The sequence below is a fragment of the Leptodactylus fuscus genome, chromosome 5, assembly GCF_031893055.1.
Source record: "Leptodactylus fuscus isolate aLepFus1 chromosome 5, aLepFus1.hap2, whole genome shotgun sequence".
In the NCBI taxonomy this organism is placed as follows: domain Eukaryota; kingdom Metazoa; phylum Chordata; class Amphibia; order Anura; family Leptodactylidae; genus Leptodactylus; species Leptodactylus fuscus.
The window spans coordinates 38,083,636-38,106,423 of record NC_134269.1 but is presented as its reverse complement, the minus strand read 5'-3'; the positions used below and the strand labels follow the sequence as shown (position 1 = coordinate 38,106,423).

General features: G+C 45.7%; 1 protein-coding gene across 1 annotated transcript in view; it reads left to right on the top strand.

Annotated features, from left to right (window-relative positions):
- The first annotated feature begins 7,988 nt into the window (after positions 1-7,988).
- The window catches only part of ZMIZ2 (zinc finger MIZ-type containing 2), a 111,956-nt gene continuing 97,156 nt past the window's right edge, over positions 7,989-22,788 (top strand). Inside the window, exon 1 of the mRNA XM_075272953.1 lies at positions 7,989-8,023. The gene's annotated coding sequence lies outside the window, so the exon portion shown is untranslated. The remainder of the gene's footprint in view (positions 8,024-22,788) is intronic.

The following is a 22,788-nucleotide window of genomic DNA, read 5'->3' as shown; positions in this document are numbered from 1 at the left end:
GACAGTGTCATGGGAAATCTTTAACCAGTATTTATATGGTACGTTCTCAGAACAGTCAGAAAGGTGTTTAAAGAAAGTTTGGGCACCCTTCTAAAGTCAACGTCCACTTACCAGATGTCTAAAAAGATTAATTGTATCATAATATCTATAGTAGTCGGAGCTCTTCTTTTCTTATACTGACATTCAGACCCCTTGCATAGATGAAGTCCAATGGTAATATTTTCACTGCCTTCTGTCACCACTAGAGGGAGCCTACTGCATAATGTTATACATATTACATGGAGTCTGTCCGCACACAATACTGTATATGCTGTTTATAACCTATTCACAGTATCTTGCAGAGCATTTTCGGAGTCCGCGACTCCATAATAAAAAAAACCGCTTGCAAATCCCTGCGAGGTACTGTGTGTAGGTTAACATGCTATTTTGTCCTGGCAGCCTCCCTTTAAAAAAAATTATATTTCGGCACAAAATTTTGTATCAGAAACAATATGGAGTGAGCTTTTTTTTTGCAGGGCTGTGGCGTCAGTCGGGGCCAATTTTGGCTGGAGTATGGTTCCGAATAAAGATACAAACTCTGGCTTCAAAATAAAAGTACCATGGCTGTCAGCCATTTATGAAGGAGTCAGAGTTGGTGATTTGGCCTACTGACTCCACAGCCCTGGATTTATGACACTGCAGTAAGTCTCACTGTTGGTCTACGCTATAAGGACATCGATATCACCAGCGACTTATAATACAGGTGTGATATAGACAGACATCCACATCTTGTTCCTTCAGTTCTGCATTGATCCCTTGTGCTTTACACTACAGTTCTGCTCATTCATATATAACCAGCATAAAACACAAGCCATGTACAAGTTGGTAAGCTGATTCCTATGACCGCATGGACAGAAGGAGGATGAACTACAAGCAACTAAACCTTTGAGAAAAGGCAAAAAATTCAGGTAATTGAGGCTAATACTTTAAGACTGATACCAAGACCAGCAAATCCAATACCAGTCTTCCTATCCCCTATGCTATGATCATCATTTATGTCCATTTATAAATCCGATGGGCCAGCCGCCTGAAAAATGACAAAGGTGGCGTAAAAGAGGAGAAAGTCAATCATTGCACAAAAACTCGAGTCATGCAAAAAAAAAAAAAATTGCAATTTTTTTCATGCCTGGTTTGCCATACGAGTCATGATAAATATCTCCTATAGAGTCTGTAATTTATGGAGAGTTACTATACCTGTTATATAGAAATGGTTCCACATTCCTGATAAGTCTCTACAACAAGTTGTTCTAGGGGGGATGATACATAAGAGCCATGAGTCAGGCCCTGTGTGTAGTCAGCGGTCACACACATGAAGGACGCTTTATTAGAGGCGCCTATGTAGCTTTCATAACTACGTTGTTTGCTTCTTCATGGTATAGTCACCATTGTTCTGCTGGAATATTGGCCCATGTGGACAGGGTTGCTTTCCATGGTTGCTACACTGAGCAGATGTGAAAGAGTCAATGCTGCATGACCACTTCGGCGGTGGGTCAGTGGAGGTCTGGGGAGGCATAGCCTTGAAGGGGCACACAGACTTCCACCCAATGGCTAACCATACCCTGACTGCTGCTAAGAACCAGGATGAATTTCTCAGAGCCATGTTCAGATCTTTCACTGTAGTGGACCCGTGTTTCATGCAGCATTGTTCCTATTTTGGGGTATAGAAACAGTGCTGAGATACTTCAGCATCACTGCTATTATTTGAATAGGAGCATTTCTGCATGCGCCACCTGCCCACCAGCAGATTCCAGCACCCAAAGGCTTCTAAATCAGATGATCTGTGTGGGGGTCCAAGCGTCGGACCCCAACAGAGCACATGCTGGTGACATATCCTGTGAATAGGTCATCAATATGAAAATTCAAGTCTGAGTCGGACAACCCCTTTAATGGATAATGGAGGAATTGATGTCATTGACTGTCCCTCACATTCTCCAGACTAGTTGAGAAGCTCAAGGACATCATAAATTACAGTAGAGCATCCAACAGCACCAAGTGGTGCGATACACTGTCCCGGAGCTGACTGAGGTTCTCATCCAGGTTTGGGAGTAAATCTCCCAAACCTCTCGATTATCTGCCATTTCATCAGGAATAGAGATGAGCGAACAGTGAAATATTCAATATTCGTTTCGAATAGCCCCTCAATATTCGACTATTCGAACCCCATTATAGTCTATGGGAAAAAAAAGCTTTGTTTCAGGGGAAACCACTCTTCGACTCAGGAGAGTCACCAAGTCCACTATGACACCTCAGCAAATGAGGACAACACCTCTGGAATGGAACTGGGAGAGCAGGGGAAGCATGTCTGGGGGCATCTAACATGCCCAAGTCCCTGTATTACGCCACTAATAATGCAGGAGCTGACTTTTTCCCATAGGAATGCAGCGTTGATTGGCCGAATGCCATACAGAGTACAGCATTCGGCCAGTCAACGCTGGTTCTGCCGGAGGCTCGTCTGTGAGGAGGCGAAGTCTAAGATCTGTCCACAGCAGTCTCCATTGTGGTCCGATCTCAGGTATAGCACGGTTGACACAGCACTGCTACACCAGAGATGCAGCAGAGCTGGCTGTGCACTGAGCTCTGCTAAACCTGAGATGTAGCAGTGCTGTGCGCTCAATGCTGCTACATCTGAGATTGGACCACAATGAAGACTGTTGTGGACTGATCTTAGACTCCGCCTCCTCCGGCACAACCAGTGTTGATTGGCCGAATGCTGTACATTGTATGGCATTCGGCCAATCAACGCTGGTCAATGCATTCCTATGAGAAAAATTTAGCTCCCGCATAACGCAAGCTGACAGGGGTCCCGACCAGATAGAGCCCCAAACAGCTGGGTGAGTAATAAAGATAATTCCTAGCTAACCCTGCAGGACATCTATCCCTGTCGCACAGTCACATAGTTCACTGTCTCATATGAACCAAATCTGAAATCCACCATTCATATAAAGTGGAGGTCACCTGATTTAGCCATCCAATTACTTTTTCCGATTTTTTTTCCGATGTCTCTGTTGTCATAGTTCCTGTCCCACTTCTCCTGCACAGTTATTGGTGCAAAAAAAGCGCCAAGGAAGGTGGGAGGGGAAACAAATTTGTAGTGCATTTGCTGCATGGTATTCAATTGGAATTGAACATCTCGAGCAGCCTGATATTCAATGGAATTGCAATTCGGTCGATCGCTCATCTCTAATCAGGAACATGCCCAGATGTCTGTTGGGGGTGCATACAGGCTTGTGGACGATAACCACGACTCAGCCACATTATGAGTTGCTGATGATCCTGGATCCTGTGATTTCTATTGTTACTTTCATTTTTCGGATGATTCGGAATCCAGCCCTCAGTTGATGATTTTGGTTCCCATTGACCACTTACAAACCAATTTATTGTCAATGAATTACCCAAATTATATCAGTAGATTTTCAATTTGAATTTTTTGTTAATGAAGATCCAATCTGATTCTAACTTTTTGAGAGGTGTATGCAGGGCCACTTTAACCATAGGGCCAACGGTGTAGCCACATGGTAGCAGGCGTTCCCTCAGCCACCCCAGATCAAGCGGGACAGTCCTGAATTTCAGGTGCTGTCCTGCTGGTCCAGGCAGCAGTCAATGATTTCAACTCCACAGATAGAGGTTCATCGCAGACATCGTCATCAGCTGAAGGCTGAAAAATGGAGCTTGAAGCTGATAGCTCCACCACCGTATTCAACCTCCATCTGTGAAGTTGAAATCATTGACTGCTGCCTGGACCGGCAGGACAGCACCGGAAATTCAGGAAAGTCCCGCTTGATCCGGGGTGGCTGAGTTGCAGACGTTACAGCCGGAGCCTGTAGGTCCATGGGAATGGAGTTAAGTTGCTGCATTTCTGCAATGTGTGGCCTATTAGCACATTCACAAGAGAGAATAGAGTCCAGAAACTTCTGGAAACATCGGTACATTGTATTTTTCCTCTTTTTCGGGCCTACTCCAGGCAATGGCTAAAGCATAGGCATCATAAACTTGTGTGGACAAGGCTGAACAACTCACAAAGATCCATGGGAACTTTGTTTGAGCGTCTGTGACATGTCACATACGAAAATCAGACCTTTTGGGGCACTTGGTTTAACGTCACGCTACGAATTACAGAAAAATTCCAGATTCTTGGAATGTGGCCAAAGCCCTTCCTAGTTGTGTTGTATCAGTGTTTTTATTTGCTCTAGCATTGACTTACTTTGCCTAGATGATCTGGCCACGAGGTGGCGCTAACACATAACAAAGTGCAGATGTATTGGTCAAACCCAGGTTACCGCAGTGATAGCAGGAGGGGAGGGCGATTGCACAAGAGCTGTCAGAGGGCGCCGCAGACGGTTTTATGCCAGTAGTTAATAGCAGGGGAGACCACACGCACTTAAAAGAGCAAACAACCTGAACTGCTATAAGCTGGGTAGGGAATACGGTAGCAATAATGACCTTTATATAGCGACAACATATTCCGTAGTGTCAGGGGATGCAGTAAACATACAAAATAGTGTCAAACAAATATAACCTAATATAGTGAAACCTCTCCAGAAGACCACCTCTTCGAGAAGACCACCAAGTCGTCCTAGATTTTCGATTCCACCGTATATCATGCATGCCTCGGCCATCTTCTTCGAGAAGACCACTCCGTTGTCTTAGATTTTCAGTTCCACTATATATTATGCATACCGACCATCTTCTACGAGAAGACCACCCTCTCGTCCACTATATATTATCCATACTGATCATCTTCTACGAGAAGACCACCCTCTCGTCCATTATATATTATGCATACCGACCATCTTCTACGAGAAGACCACCCTCTCGTCCATTATATATTATGCATACCGACCATCTTCTACGAGAAGACCACCCTCTCGTCCATTATATATTATCCATACTGATCATCTTCTACGAGAAGACCACCCTCTCGTCCACTATATATTATCCATACTGATCATCTTCTACGAGAAGACCACCCTCTCGTCCACTATATATTATCCATACTGATCATCTTCTACGAGAAGACCACCCTCTCGTCCATTATATATTATGCATACCGACCATCTTCTACGAGAAGACCACCCTCTCGTCCACTATATATTATCCATACTGATCATCTTCTACGGGAAGACCACCCTCTCGTCCACTATATATTATCCATACTGATCATCTTCTACGAGAAGACCACCCTCTCGTCCACTATATATTATCCATACTGATCATCTTCTACGAGAAGACCACCCTCTCGTCCACTATATAATATCCATACCGACCATCTTCTACGAGAAGACCACCCTCTCGTCCACTATATATTATCCATACTGATCATCTTCTACGGGAAGACCACCCTCTCGTCCACTATATATTATCCATACTGATCATCTTCTATGAGAAGTCCCTCTCATCTTAGATTTTTGCTTTTAATATATATTATGTCCACCTCCCTAGAAGACCATTTTTCAGTGCAATTTTGGGTGGTCACCTCAAAGAGGTCTGGCTGTCCTAGCCTCATAAGCAACGAAACAAAAGATCACATGACCACAAATTCAATTGCGGACCAGTGAATTGTGACCGCAAACATTAACTAGCGCTAGGTAATTGGGTACAAATGTGAACGCCACTCGAGACGAGAGCTATTAGTGTATTACTGCATGTCGGGCATAATAAGTGGAAGTGACAAGCTGTGTCAGAATCGTGTCTGTTCTTTTCCTGTCCCTCCTCCCGGGGAAATGTTCTGTATCGAGCCTCAGGTTAATTGTTTCCATGCCCTGTTAGTAACTCGGGTAATGGAGCATTGCTTTGTAGAGTTCTGATAGGGGGTGCGGAAGGGGAAGGGTTAAAATGTATCCTGCTGATGGTTTCTATGGAAACAGCTGGCAACGCAGAGCACCAAAAGGAGGGGCAGGTGGCGCACCCTCTTGGCACACGGTGCCCCTTCTTCTGTACCTATCTCCAGATCAACGTTTTTCCTCCATTTTTCATTGTTCTTGAGCTCTGCTCTTCTCCTCCCTTCCCCTTCCTCGCTTCTCTCCCTCTCCACCCTTCCTCTCCATCCCGGGTTCTGCAACTCCCACCGCCCCATTGTTCGCAATCTTTCCTCCTGTCTCTTATTATCTTCTCCCCTAGTTTCACCCCCTCCTTACACCCCGTGAGTTACTCCACCACCACCCCCAGCATCCTCTCCTCCTCTGCCACTGACAGTCTCACCCTGGAACATGTATGGCTGATATGTGATTGACAGGTCATCTCATTCATTAACCTTTTTATGGCCACGGAGCTGCAGGTCCATCAGGTTCAACCTATCCATGACTCTGTCTATCTATCTATCTATCTATCTATCTATCTATCTATCTATCTATCTATCATCTATCTATCTATCTATCTATCTATCTATCTATCATCTATCTATCTATCTATCTATCTATCTATCATCTATCTATCTATCTATCTATCTATCTATCTATCATCTATCTATCTATCATCTATCTATCTATCTATCTATCTATCTATCTATCTATCTATCATCTATCTATCTATCTATCATCTATCTATCTATCTATCTATCTATCTATCTATCTATCTATCATCTATCTATCTATCTATCTATCTATCATCTATCTATCTATCTATCTATCTATCTATCTATCATCTATCTATCTATCTATCTATCTATCATCTATCTATCTATCTATCTATCTATCTATCTCCTATCTATCTCCTATCTATCTATCTATCTATCTATCTATCTCCTATCTATCTATCTCCTATCTATCTATCTATCTATCTATCTCCTATCTATCTATCTATCTATCTATCTATCTATCTATCATCTATCTATCTATCTATCTATCTATCTATCTATCTATCTCCTATCTATCTATCTATCTATCTATCTATCATCTATCTATCTATCTATCTCCTATCTATCTATCTATCTATCTATCTATCTATCTATCTATCTCCTATCTATCTATCTATCTATCTATCTATCTCCTATCTATCTATCATCTATCTATCTATCTATCTCCTATCTATCTATCTATCTATCTATCTATCTATCTATCTCCTATCTATCTATCTATCTATCTATCTATCTATCTATCTATCTATCTATCTATCTCCTATCTATCTATCTATCATCTATCTATCTATCTATCTCCTATCTATCTATCTATCTATCTATCTATCTATCTCCTATCTATCTATCTCCTATCTATCTATCTATCTATCTATCTATCTATCTATCTATCTATCTCCTATCTATCTATCTATCTATCTATCTATCTATCTATCATCTATCTATCTCCTATCTATCTATCTATCTATCTATCTATCTATCTATCTATCTATCATCTATCTATCTATCTATCATCTATCTATCTCCTATCTATCTATCTATCTATCTATCTATCTATCTATCTATCTATCATCTATCTATCTATCTATCTATCTCCTATCTATCTATCTATCTATCTATCTATCTATCTATCTCCTATCTATCTATCTATCTATCTATCTATCATCTATCTATCTATCTATCTATCTATCTATCTATCTATCTCCTATCTATCTATCTATCTATCTCCTATGTATCTATCTATCTATCTATCTCCTATCTATCTATCTATCTATCTATCTATCTCCTATCTATCTATCTATCTATCTATCTATCTATCTATCTATCTATCTATCTCCTATCTATCTATCTATCTATCTATCTATCTATCTATCATCTATCTATCTATCTATCTATCTATCGCTATATACATATATATAATTTGGAGTACCCTACTGTTACGCTCACCTGTTAACCCCTTGAGTGACGGTAACCTTCAAACCATATCCATTAACCCCTACCAGGCCACAGCTTAATCACTGAACCCTACCTGCCCGTAAGGTAATGATCTGTCACCTATAGGTTACCATTGCCCTTCGTTTCCCTTTCTTCTATACATCCAGGAGGGCACGGATACATTAGCGTTGTGATTATACGGTACGTGGCGTCACACTAAGTTACGTTTTAATTACTGATCCCTCGGAGATGCCAGCAGGTAAACCAGTCATTACGTTGTAAAACGGTTCAGGCAGACTCCATTACATGGTAATTATGAGATGCCCAGACAATGGGGCCCCTTAAACTGGCATCAGTCAGGCTGCTCCCATGTAGCGTCCCCCTCCCATTAAGAAGCTGCATTACTGTCTGAATCCATGGCAACCCAAGTCTGTCAAGGCATGGAGGGGGTGAGGGGGCGGGAGAAGCCAGAACTGGCAATGACTCTTCATTAGCTCTCTGTAATCCCCGGCCTCCTTCATCTCCCTTCTCTCACCTCCCCGGCCATTTATCCGATACAGTGCCCGCATGCTACACGTCTTACCCTGACACTCCGTCACGTCAAAGAAACATGGCGCCACACTTTAGAAGAGGTGCCCTAATAATACCACACGACTATACCCAATAAATCCGTATCTACCACCCCAAGGCGCCGGTGACAGAATATTCATGGCCGTATATGTTACTGTATATTTAGCACCTTTTGTATTATATATGCACTGGCAGAAGGGGGCAGAGGTGAAATATTCTTAAGATCACTCAGCTTTCCCAAAGTCCTGAATGTCAGATGCTTGTTCTGCTGTGATACAGGAGCCGGGGGCAGGGGGGGTATGGCTGCTAGATGTGACAGATTTGTCAAGTCTGACAAAACTGGCTGGCAGTCACTGAGGGGGTGGTAATGGCAGCCATACGACTGTCACTCAGCTTTCCGGAACTTGCTAAATAATCTTTATTAAGGGAATAGATAATAAAATGTTCTGGCTATTACTTAAAGGGGACATATTGATAATAATAATACATTTTATTTATATAGCGCCAACATATTCCGCAGCACTGTACAATTTATAGGGTTCAGATACAGACAGATACATAACAAAGAACGTCATTTCACACAATGGGACTGAGGGCCCTGCTCAAAAGAGCTTACAATCTATGAGGTAGAGGGGGTGACACAAGAGGTAGCAGGGGCGGCATTGCTTATACAGTGTTCACACAACTTTGTGCATTAGGAATTGTGATAGGCTTGTCTGAAAAGATGTGTCTTTAGTTTGCGTTTGAAACTGTAGAAATTGGGAGTTAATTTGATTGTCCGGGGTAGAGCATTCCAGAGAAGTGGTGCAGCTCGGGAGAAGTCTTGTATACGAGCGTGGGAGGTTCTGATAATAGAGGATGTAAGTGTTAGGTCATTGAGTGAACGGAGAACACGGGTTGGGCGGTAGACAGAGATGAGGGAGGAAATGTAGGGAGGTGCGGCTTTATGGAGAGCCTTGTGGATGAGAGTAATAACTTTATATTTTATTCTATAATGAATAGGCAGCCAATGTAGTGTATTGATGTTATATTGGCATCTGCCCCCCATTGTCCGGTGTTGTAGTCCAGGAGTAGGTGACCTTTTTTGTATGGCGTCCAAACTTAAATAAAAAAAAATCAAAGATGACGTTCTCAGAGTGCCGGGCAATAATAGTAAGGCTGGCAACTGAGGAGACCCCAGAGTATAATTGTAGCACTTTAATTTCGGACGTGTTTGGGCCAAAACAAAACCGCTTTGCCCAAGTACTGTCCCTCAGGAACTAAGGCTGGCCTTACATGAACGTAAGTTAAATCCGCAAATGGCCCGGAATTGTGGGTTCTCAATTGCGGACACATTGTATTCAGTGCGGCCTCTTACACCACCAGATATTTTATCCGTGGTGTGTCGTGCCATGATCGGGATCCGCACTGAATACCGTAGGTCCGCAAAGTCATGGACATCACGGCATGCACTGTCTTTGACATCTGCTCTTTGTGGATGGACACGGACATCTGCCGAATGGCTTGAAATGTGTTGCTGATCGGCAAATTGCGGACCGCAAAAACCACTACTGTCGTGAAAGACCAGCTTCAGGCTGTTGTGCAAGGGAAATATGCCTCTCTTGGCATGGGTGCCAAGGGCTGACGACTCCTGTTCTAATCCACTGGAGGACAAGAACAACAGACACAAAGACCGCTAAAATAGTGGACACCAATAGTGCCCGATGGACAACACTGACTATAATGAGATCTGTCAGCTGTTCGTTCTTTTAAACTTAATCTACCCAATGAAAAAGTTGGACTTGCAGCAATTTTTCATCCAAATGGAGATTCCAGAGCAGATGTGAACCCAGTCTTAAGCTGTCGTCCTACACAAAAGAGAAGGGTGTGACATGGAAAGGGCCCCCAGCCCCACCAGATACGGGTGTAAATGATCCCTGAAATCTAAGACAACTACAAACTTGCGCGGATATCAGTGTGCAGGCGCATAACCTGGTGGAGGGTGCGCCTGATTTATGACAAGGGTTGCGCCTCCACATAAATGTAGGGGATATGAAGACTGGCATTGAACATCAATCTTCATAAATCTACTCCAAAGCCTACAACAAATTTCTGGCATAGTCTACCAGCGATTGCTCCCATATTAGAATATGAGTGTCTCCTGGCACACAGGGGAAGCCATTGCCAGCCTGACATTTCACCTGCAGTGGCTAGTGTTAGCAACATTTACATGGCGTCTATACAGATAAATGACCATCCATGTGCGACATGGACAACTTAGGTTTTCCAGATGGGAGCATCACTAATAGGACATATGGGCATGGGTTATCTTCATGAAGACTTGACATATGACTACACCTATACACAGGGTCTCCATTCAATGGCCTAGCCAGAAAGTGTCCAATCAAGAATGTCCCCCTACTAACAGTGCCCCCATAATTGTGCCAGGCTTGGGCCCAGCACCTTCCAATTATGAGGTCCTACCCATAAGGCAGTGGGCTCCCTGAAACTCCAATACTTGGATAAATTGTGGCCCAGAACACTCACACAACCTCAGCTTTTCACTGGAACTTTACTGAGTTAGTTCTGAAGGCAAAAACAGTGTTTCGGATACAGCAGAAACTTCACAAAGGTTCCAGAACATGAGCACAGATTTCTAAGGCTGTGTTGGAGTTGCGCTCCCATAGCAGTGCAGAGCATCTATCCTGCGTGTACAGGGGTTGTGCTCAGCTCTCATGAGTTCTGCTTCTCCTGACATACACTAAGGGATTTGCTCTGATAACTTTCAGGTAGTGTTTTGCACAGATGAGTGGTCGCACCAACTTCCAGGAGTAGACTTCACTTGACTTCATACCATGAAGGGCACAAAAAAACTTCTTTGTAAGGGGATATTTCCTTACCCCGGTATGACTGTAAAGGATGCACAGCCAATGGGTGCAACAGGGCTCTTCCCATTTGGAAAAATCATTGCACTGACTCTTTTCCAGAAAATATTAGATCAAAACATGTCACAATGACTCTTCAGCAAAATACTTAAAGTGGCAGTGACACACAACACAATGCACTGAGTCATCAGAGCAAGCAGAAAGGAAATGCACATAGACAGCCCAAGAGTATTCATAGCCTATCTTGGGTAGGGACCTGATGTCCAAGACCCACCTCAGGCTAAACTTGTGTAAGAGGGTGGCTTTCACCACATTACACACCCATTAAGAGGACACCCAATAACAGTGTCCCATCCAAATGACACCCAATAACAGTGACCCATCCAGATGACACCCAATAACAGTAACCCATCCAGAGGGCACTCAATAACAGTGACCCATCCAGAGGACACCCAATAACAGTGACCCATCCAGAGGACACTCAATAACAGTGACCCAGCCATGTGTCCTCCGATACTCATCTCCACTCTCTACAAAGAAGGTAATATGAGTGACCACTTGTGCTTCCCCCATCTGGAAGAAACCTGTAGCTAAGCACCATGAGAAATTTTGTGTTTCCGCGGAAGGAATTGAGGGAACTGGTGGCTGTATACCACAAAAAGGAACTTAGCTGCAGGTGCCCTTGGTAGTGAGAGTGGTGGTCACCAATATAGGACGTCACTGGCATCTAAGGAGTAGGAGACATCAGAACATACAGGAGAAAGAACTAGACTAGGGGCAGGTATTTATAGTCCTCACATTACAGAATAGTAGTAAGTAAGGGGTTTGAGGCTGAAGAGCCTGACATTGAAGGTTTTTCATAAATGGAAATGTGTTGGCTCTTCAGAGAGAAAAAAAACAGCAGCACATTGGAGAATTTCCAGTGGGCGAGAGTCAGAGGGGACTGAAAATGTGCATGTAAATGGCAACCAGATGAGTCACTGCAATGATTCCTTCTACGCAGGTGGAGACTCAGTCAGAGCTTAGATTACATCAGAAATCTGTGCCTGGAAGCCCACGTGATGCTGGAAAAAAGGAGCCAGCCATAGCCATGGATGGAATTACGTACATCGATAACCATCGAGCTTAGGCTTGGTCCCTACTAACCATTTACGTTACGTTTTCTGTACGCATTTTATATCATTTAGCTCAGTGGGCGACGGAAGGAAGAACTGATGCACAAAATGGCAGCGATTTACATCAAAGTGCAGTCCATTATCAGTGCCCACTGACTTCAATGGAGTATAAAATTATCATCACCGAATGCGATGCTTCAATAGAATCAGAATGTTGAAAAAGTATTCACACCCCTTCACTTCTGTTACCTAACATGGAGGATATTCCTCATGAGTATGACACCAGGCACCCCTGTATTTGTGGATTTTCTCCTTTTATGCCCTGCAGATCCTCTTAAGCTCCGTCAGGTTGGATGAGGAGTGTCGATCTGCAGCTATTTTCAGGTCTTGTTTGATCGAGTTCAAGTCCGGTCTCTGGCTGGGCCACCTAAGGACACTCACTGACTTGTCCCAATGCCACTCCTGCATTGTCTTGGCTCCGTGCTTAGGCTCCTTGTACTGTTGGAAGGTTAAAGGGATGTATCACCAGGAAATAATATATTATTTACATGAGTATTGTAAATGTGGCATTTTTTTTAAATGTGATTTTCCATATTAAAGTGGTATTCAGGTACTAAATTGATGACCTAGCCTAAGGAATCAGTGGGGGTCCAACACCCAGTCTCCGTGGATCAGCAGCCTGAAGTAGCAGTATTGCTCCCTTAGCGCTGCTACTTCATCAGTCACATGGCTTGTTTGCAGCTCAGTCCCATTCAAGTGAATTGACTGACCAATGATACCAAGCTCAGGTGATGCACAAATGTGCATTGTGCTTGGTCAGTAGTGAAGAGGCCACAGCACTCAACCAAACACTGTGGCCTCTTCAAACAGTGTATTTGTAGGGGTCCTGGGTGTCAGAATCCCACTGACCTTTAATTGATGACTTATACTAAGGATAGCTCATTAAAGGGGCTCTAGCATTGGGAAAAGTCATATTTAGATTAGCACATCCTTGCATAGCCTTTTGTATGTAAATTGCCTCAGTTGATTTTGAATGAGTCCATTTTTATTCATATGCTAATGAGCTTGATCGTGCACCGGAAGTCTCACTGTGCACTGTCTGCTCTATGTGTATGTACAGCAGAGACGAGTCATAAGCACAACACAGGGGGATAACTGGAGAGGGTATTAAACCATGGCTGGAGGGGGACCTAGTTGCCCCCAGTTTAATGTCACCCTCCAGCTACTCCTACGGTTTAATGTCTGCTTCTAGTTGCCCACCGTTTAATGTCCCACTTCATCTGCCATTTATTTATTGCCCCCTCCAACTACCCCCATTGCTAATGTCCCCCTCCAACTGATCCAGTTTCATGTTTAAACTGGGGCACCAGGAGAGGGACTTAATACTGTGGGGCAGTTGGAAGGGGGGCATTACAACGTGGAGACATATAATGTACGGGTGACTGTAGGAGGATTATACTGTATCGAGGGACATGATAAATGAAAGAGAATGGGCGGAGTCAACATGAAAGTGGGCAGGGCTAAATCTGCCGCACATTTTATCCCTCTTTCTGTTGTTCAAAAGTTGGGAGGTATGCCAATGATAGAGCCACTTTAAGTATTAAGCCTGGAAAATTCCTTTAAAGAGAACACACAATAGGTTGATGTTTTCTGTATTTCATTTGCCAGATTTGCTGTGTAGACTGGAACATCATCATATCAGATGGTGGAAAATTGAATGACAGCTCTACTGTAGTGCTGGAGGCCTAGGTAAGGCAGAATAGCAGCACTATACACATAGACCCAGGTGTAGCTTTACAACATAACACAATGTCAGCACTAAAACAGTATGTACTAAGTAGGGGCCCTACTATATATTTTGCAATGGGGCCCAGGAGCTTCAGCTCGCACCTCTGCACATAGATAAGGGTCTGTATGCAGCTCTCCTGTCACTCTGATGTCTAGGCCATGGGGCCGTGCTCCATCCGTTACTACAGATTGTAATAAGCTGTATTACGCTCTGCTTCCATTCATAACAGAATTCAGAACGCTCTGCCAGATCCTTCAATATGACGGATGTGTCCAGTATCTTGACAGGAAAAATAGCACTGCATGCTCTGCTACATTCCTGTCAAATATGAATCTGTAACAAAGATGCAGATGTGAACAGTGCACTGAAAACATTTTTTTACCAATTGACTCCCATTTATTACAGCTGCCAAAAAGCACCCACACCCTGTGCACAGTCTACTCACTTCCCAATGATTACAAGGGTAAAATAGGGACATTTATAGGAAGCCCTGTCACCCCCCAGGTCTAAAAAGTCTAATGACATACCGCAATTTGTTGTTTTGCTTATACAAATCTGTTCAGCTATTCCAAAGATACAAGCCCTATTAGCATTGACGTAAATTAGGTAATACTAGCCAATTGGGTGGGGTCTGTGTGTGTTATATGTCAAGTACTGTTACTTCCCATTTTGCTAGTTTACCCTGTTTGGAGCAACACTAAAAAGACTTATATCTTTGGAATGGCTGAACAGATTAACTGAGTTGTGGTTTATTGTGCAGACTATATAATGTGTATGAGCCATGTGATTTCCAGCCAACTGACTAATATTTCCGCATATTTTATTTTGATAGATTATTAAATAGCCTCTTTCACTAAAGAAATGCAGCAGCGTGTTAGGAGAGACCAGGAGTCTGGGAGTCCTAGTAGTCGCGATGATCATGGTGGCAAGGATCAAACGCAACCACATCTTCCAGTTCTCCTCCTAGTCCAGTCTAGTGGTGAGGTAACCTGCAGGATGTCTGAGGGTAGTAGGAGTCTTCTACTGGGGTCTGTCCTAGTGGTTGTAAGCCTCCCTGAGCCTGATGGTGGTTGGAGTGTCCATGATGGTCATGTAGGAATAAGGGCTCGTTCACATCTGCGCCTGGTCTCCGTTCATACAGGTTTCCGTTTCCTGCACAAAACTGAGCAGGAGACGGAAAGCTGCAGGACTCTTTCATACCCATTCATTTGAATAGGTTTGAAAGATGTCCGGCCGTGAGCACCGGTGAGCGTTTTATGCTCTCCGTGGCGAAAACGTTTTTTTTTAACCGGACACAGAGTCGGACATGCAGTACTCTGTGTCCAGTTTTAAAAAAACAGTTTCGCGGCGGAGAGCATAAAACGCTCACCAGCGCTCACGGCCGGACCCGGTCTGACAGCTTTCCGTTTTCTGCATGCAGGAGACGGAAAGCTGAGAACAGAGTGCGGGCGCTAGTGTGAACCCAGCGTTAGACTGAGGAGACAGGGTTGGTTCAACTCCACCAGTTACTAGAATGAAGTGACAGTGGTGCTAGGAAATTTTCTCTGCCCATTCAGCTCTGATCAAACTTCCTGAAGGAACATCATTCTCAACGCCACGTTCCTATCACCACTGCTAATGCATTATATCAGTAACATAGGGGTAACTCCCAGAGTTCCAATCATAGCAGCTGCTATGTAGCCCAGAAGTAAGTGCTCCATTTTTTATGCCACAATAAAGTACAAATGTGATGATGAAAGGGGATGTGGAATACTGTATCTGCAATGAGTATTACTATGGAACATCATGATAATCCCTGCTGTGTGCATTATTTTATCCTTCTTTGTTGCATTACTTTGCATTATCTCTATCATGCCCCTTTCACACTTGCGCTTGTTGTCCAGTTTGTGCCTTCCGCTGAGTTTCCGTCTTCTGCTCTGGCAAAACTGGACAGGGAACAGAAACCCAGAGGTCAGCTTTAAAACCTTTCACTTGAATGGGTTTACAAAGGTGACTGCCTGTGTGTGTCTTCTGCCTGTCCACGGGGGAAACCGTTTTGTTTATAGCCAGACACAAAGTCCTGCATGTCATTGGGACCATTAGACGTCATCAAACTTCAGGGCAGGTCATATTCCTGTCTATTTTGCGGACTATGCTCACTGGCCCCAATGAATGGGATTGCAGAAGCACAGCTGGTGCACGTTCGGCACAGATGACATCCATTTGCAATGATGGCTGGGCAACACACATACAAGTCATGTGTATGTCGCCTCATGAAGTTTCTTAATGCAATAAATACATCTGGCCTTACTCTACTTCTCCTGGGCAGAGATGAGCGAACAGTGTTCTATCGAACTCATGTTCGATCGGATATTAGGCTGTTCAGCATGTTCGAATCGAATCGAACACCGCGTGGTAAAGTGCGCCATTTCTCGATTCCCCTCCCACCTTCCCTGGCGCCTTTTTTGCTCCAATAACAGCGCAAATTAGGTGGGACAGGAACTACGACACCGGTGACGTTGAAAAAAGTAGGAAAAACCCATTGGCTGCCGAAAACATGTGACCTCTAATTTAAAAGAACAGCGCCACCCAGGTTCGCGTCATTCTGAGCTTGCAATTCACCGGGGACGGAGGTTTCCGTCCAGTTAGCTAGGGGTTAGATTCTGGGTAGGCAGGGACAGGCTAGGATAGGAAGGAGAAGACAACCAACAGCTCTTATAAGAGCTAAATTCCAGGGAGAAGCTTGTCAGTGTAACGTGGCACTGACGGGCTCAATCGCCGCAACCCAGCTTTCCCAGGATCCTGAATGGAATACACTGTCAGTGTATTCCCGTATACCCCATATATACCCCCCAAATCCCCGTTCCAACGGTGTGCCCCCCCACCTTCACCCCAGAAATACCCTGCAAGTCCCCTAGCAATAGAATTGGGGCTATATACACCCACTATTTTTGCTACTGCCATATAGTGCCATTGTCTGACTGGGAATTCAAAGAATATATTGGGGTTATAAATACCCTCATTTCTTGCTACTGGTATATAGTGCCAGTTTCTGACTGGGAATTCAAAGAATATATTGGGGTTACAAATACCCTCATTTCTTGCTACTGCCATATAGTGCCAGTTTCTGACTGGTAATTCAAAGAATATATTGGGGTTATAAATACCCTCATTTCTTGCTACTGCCATATAGTGCCAGTTTCTGACTGGTAATTCAAAGAATATATTGGGGTTACGTGCACCCACAATTTTTGCTACTGGTATACAGTGCCATTGTCTGACTGGTAATTCAAAGAATATATTGGGGTTACGTGCACCCACAATTTTTGCTACTGGTATATAGTGCCATTGTCTGACTGGGAATTCAAAGAATATATTGGGGTTATAAATACCCTCATTTCTTGCTACTGGTATATAGTGCCATTGTCTGACTGGGAATTCAAAGAATATATTGGGGTTACAAATACCCTCATTTCTTGCTACTGCCATATAGTGCCAGTTTCTGACTGGTAATTCAAAGAATATATTGGGGTTACGTGCATCCACAATTTTTGCTACTGGTATATAGTGCCATTGTCTGACTGGGAATTCAAAGAATATATTGGGGTTATAAATACCCTCATTTCTTGCTACTGGTATATAGTGCCAGTTTCTGACTGGGAATTCAAAGAATATATTGGGGTTATAAATACCCTCATTTCTTGCTACTGGTATATAGTGCCATTGTCTGACTGGGAATTCAAAGAATATATTGGGGTTACAAATACCCTCATTTCTTGCTACTGCCATATAGTGCCAGTTTCTGACTGGTAATTCAAAGAATATATTGGGGTTACGTGCACCCACAATTTTTGCTACTGGTATATAGTGCCATTGTCTGACTGGTAATTCAAAGAATATATTGGGGTTACGTGCACCCACAATTTTTGCTACTGGTATATAGTGCCATTGTCTGACTGGGAATTCAAAGAATATATTGGGGTTATAAATACCCTGATTTCTTGCTACTGGTATATAGTGCCATTGTCTGACTGGGAATTCAAAGAATATATTGGGGTTACAAATACCCTCATTTCTTGCTACTGCCATATAGTGCCAGTTTCTGACTGGTAATTCAAAGAATATATTGGGGTTACGTGCACCCACAATTTTTGCTACTGGTATATAGTGCCAGTTTCTAACTGGGAATTCAAAATGCGCAAGGCTCCCGGAAAGGGACGTGGACGAGGCCGTGGGCGAGGTCGGGGGAATGGTTCTGGGGAGCAAGGTAGCAGTGAAGCCACAGGGCGTCCCGTGCCTACTCCTGTGGGTCAGCAAGCATTGCGCCACTCCACAGTGCCAGGGTTGCTTGCCACATTAACTAAACTGCAGGGTACAAACCTTAGTAAGCCCGAGAACCAGGAACAGGTCTTGCAATGGCTGTCAGAGAACGCTTACAGCACATTGTCCAGCAGCCAGTCAGACTCTGCCTCCTCTCCTCCTATTACCCAACAGTCTTGTCCTCCTTCCTCCCAAAATTCCCAAGCTTCACAGAACAATAACCCCAACTGTCCCTGCTCCCCAGAGCTGTTCTCCGCTCCTTTCATTGTCCCTCAACCTGCCCCTCCACGTCACGATTCCAGGAACCTAACAGAGGAGCATCTGTGTCCAGATGCTCAAACACTAGAGTCTCCTCCATCTCCGTTCGATTTGGTGGTGGATGACCAGCAACCCACCCTCATCGACGATGATGTGACGCAGTTGCCGTCAGGGCATCCAGTTGACCGGCGCATTGTGCGGGAGGAGGAGATGAGACAGGAGTTGGAAGAGGAAGTGGTGGATGATGAGGACACTGACCCGACCTGGACAGGGGGGATGTCAAGCGGGGAAAGTAGTGTGGATGTTGAGGCAGGTGCAGCACCAAAAAGGGTAGCTAGAGGCAGAGGTCAGCAGCTTAGGCGAAGCCAGGCCACACCCGGAATCTCCCAAGATGTTCCAGTTCGTACCCAGCCCCGAAAAACTCCCACCTCGAGGGCACGTTTCTCGAAGGTGTGGAGTTTTTTCAAGGAATGCGCCGAGGACAGATATAGTGTTGTCTGCACAATTTGCCTCTCGAAATTGATTAGGGGCTCTGAGAAGAGCAACCTGTCCACCACTTCAATGCGCCGTCATTTGGAATCCAAGCACTGGAATCAGTGGCAGGCAGCAACGGCAGGACAAAGGCCGCCTGCCGTTCACGCCACTGCCACTGCCTCTGCCACTGCCACTGCTGACTGTGCTGGTGATGCACTCCAGAGGACGAGCCAGGACACCACTTCATCTGCCTCCGCCACTTTGTTGACTTCTTCCTCATCCTCCCCTGTTCCTGTCTTATCTCCTTCTCCTGCACCATCAAAGGCACCATCAGGCGCTTCTTTACAACAACCCACCATCTCTAAGACATTGGAGCGGCGGCAGAAATACACTGCTAACCACCCACACGCGCAAGCCTTGAACGCCAACATCGCTAAACTGCTGGCCCAGGAGATGTTGGCGTTCCGGCTTGTTGAAACTCCCGCCTTCCTGGACCTGATGGCAACTGCGGCACCTCGCTATGCCGTCCCTAGCCGTCACTACTTCTCCCGGTGTGCCGTCCCCGCCTTGCACCAGCACGTGTCACTCAACATCAGGCGGGCCCTTAGTTCCGCGCTTTGCACAAAGGTCCACTTGACCACCGACGCGTGGACAAGTGCATGCGGACAGGGACGCTACATTTCACTGACGGCACACTGGGTGAATGTAGTTGAGGCTGGGACTGCTTCCCAAACTGGCCCGGTGTACCTCGTCTCCCCGCCTAACATTCCTGGCAGGGACACGAGAAGAACACCCCCCTCCTCCTCCTCCTCCACCGCCTCCTCCTCCGCCACCGCCTCCTCCTCCGCTGTTAGATTGACCCCAGCTACGAGTTGGAAACGTTGCAGCACTGGCGTTGGTAGACGTCAGCAGGCTGTGCTGAAGCTGATCAGCTTGGGGGACAGACAGCACACTGCCTCCGAGGTGAGGGATGCCCTCCTCGATGAGACGGCAATATGGTTTGAGCCGCTGCACCTGGTCCCAGGCATGGTCGTTTGTGATAACGGCCGGAACCTGGTAGCAGCTCTGGAGCTTGCCGGACTCCAACATGTTCCATGCCTGGCCCACGTCTTCAACCTAGTGGTGCAACGTTTCCTAAAGAGCTACCCCAATGTTCCAGAGCTACTGGTGAAAGTGCGGCGCATGTGCGCCCACTTTCGCAAGTCGACAGTAGCCGCTGCTAGCTTAAAATCTCTCCAGCAACGCCTGCATGTGCCACAACACCGGCTTTTGTGCGACGTCCCCACACGCTGGAACTCAACGTTTCAGATGTTAAATAGAGTGGTTGAGCAGCAGAGACCTTTGATGGAATACCAGCTACAAAACCCTAGGGTGCCACAAAGTCAGCTGCCTCAGTTTCACAACCATGAGTGGCCATGGATGAGAGACCTTTGTGACATCCTACGGGTCTTTGAGGAGTCCACAAGGAGGGTGAGCTCTGAGGATGCGATGGTGAGCCTTACAATCCCGCTCTTGTGTGTTCTGAGAGAATCCCTGATTGACATCAGGGATAACTCAGATCACACAGAGGAGTCAGGGATAGCATCCGATCCGTCACAGCTGGAGAGTAGGTCCACACATCTGTCCGCTTCATCGCGTTTAATGGAGGAGGAGGGGGAGGAGGAAGAAGAGTTGTCCGATGATGTGATGGTGATACAGGAGGCTTCCGGGAAACTTCGAATCGTCCCATTGTTGCAGCGCGGATGGGTAGACATGGAGGATGAGGAGGAAATGGAGATTGAACTTTCCGGTGGGGCCAGAGGAGTCATGCCAACTAACACTGTGGCAGACATGGCTGAGTTCATGTTGGGGTGCTTTACAACCGACAAGCGTATTGTCAAAATCATGGAGGACAAACAGTACTGGATCTTTGCTATCCTTGACCCCCGGTATAAAAACAACATCTCGTCTTTTATTCCGGTAGAGGGGAGGGCCAATCGCATCAATGCTTGCCACAGGCAATTGGTGCAGAATATGATGGAGATGTTTCCAGCATGTGACGTTGGCGGCAGGGAGGGCAGTTCCTCCAGTAGGCGACCAAGTTCTCACCGGTCCACACAAACGAGGGGCACACTGTCTAAGGTCTGGGACACCTTGATGGCACCCCCTCGCCAAAGTGCCGCCACGGAGGGTCCTAGTGTCACCAGGCGTGAGAAGTATAGGCGCATGTTGCGGGAATACCTTTCCGACCACAGCCCTGTCCTCTCCGACCCCTCTGCGCCCTACACGTATTGGGTGTCGAAGTTGGACCTGTGGCTTGAACTTGCCCTATATGCCTTGGAGGTGCTGTCCTGTCCTGCCGCCAGCGTCCTATCTGAGAGGGTGTTCAGTGCAGCCGGTGGCATCATCACTGACAAGCGCACCCGTCTGTCAGCTGAGAGTGCCGACCGGCTCACTTTGATAAAAATGAACCACCACTGGATAGAGCCTTCATTTTTGTGCCCACCTGTGTAAAGCACCCCAACATGAAACTCCATGTCTGTACTCAACCTCTCCAATTCCTCCGCATCCTCATACTCATCCACCATAAGCGTTGCACAATTCTGCTAATACTAGGCTCCCTCCACCCTGATTTCCCCCAACTCTGCTGGTTAGAGGCTCCCTTCACCCTGCTTTCCCACAACTCTGCTGGTTAGAGGCTCCCTCCACCCTGCTTTCCCACAACTCTGCTGGTTAGAGGCTCCCTCCACCCTGCTTTCCCACAACTCTGCTGGTTAGAGGCTCCCTCCACCCTGATTTCCACCAACTCTGCTGGTTAGAGGCTCCCTCCACCCTGCTTTCCCACAACTCTGCTGGTTAGAGGCTCCCTCCACCCTGCTTTCCCACAACTCTGCTGGTTAGAGGCTCCCTCCACCCTGATTTCCACCAACTCTGCTGGTTAGAGGCTCCCTCCACCCTGCTTTCCCACAACTCTGCTGGTTAGAGGCTCCCTCCACCATGAATTTGCCCAAACTGGGCTGGTTAGAGGCTCCCTCCACCATGAATTGGTTCAAACTGGGGTTTTTAGAGGCTCCCTCCACCATGAATTGGTCCAAACTGGGGTTTTTAGAGGCTCCCTCCACCATGAATTTGCCCAAACTGGGCTGTTTAGAGGCTCCCTCCACCATGAATTTGCCCAAACTGGGCTGTTTAGAGGCTCCCTCCACCATGAATTGGTCCAAACTGGTGTTTTTAGAGGCTCCCTCCACCATGAATTGGTCCAAACTGGGGTTTTTAGAGGCTCCCTCCACCATGAATTTGCCCAAACTGGGCTGTTTAGAGGCTCCCTCCATCATGAATTGGTCCAAACTGGGCTGGTTAGAGGCTCCCTCCACCATGAATTGGTCCAAACTGGGTTTTTTAGAGGCTCCCTCCACCATGAATTGGTCCAAACTGGGCTGGTTAGAGGCTCCCTCCACCATGAATTGGTCCAAACTGGGCTGGTTAGAGGCTCCCTCCACCATGAATTTGCCCAAACTGGGCTGGTTAGAGGCTCCCTCCACCAGGAATTTGCACAAACTGGGCTGTTTAGAGGCTCCCTCCACCATGAATTTGCCCAAACTGGGCTGTTTAGAGGCT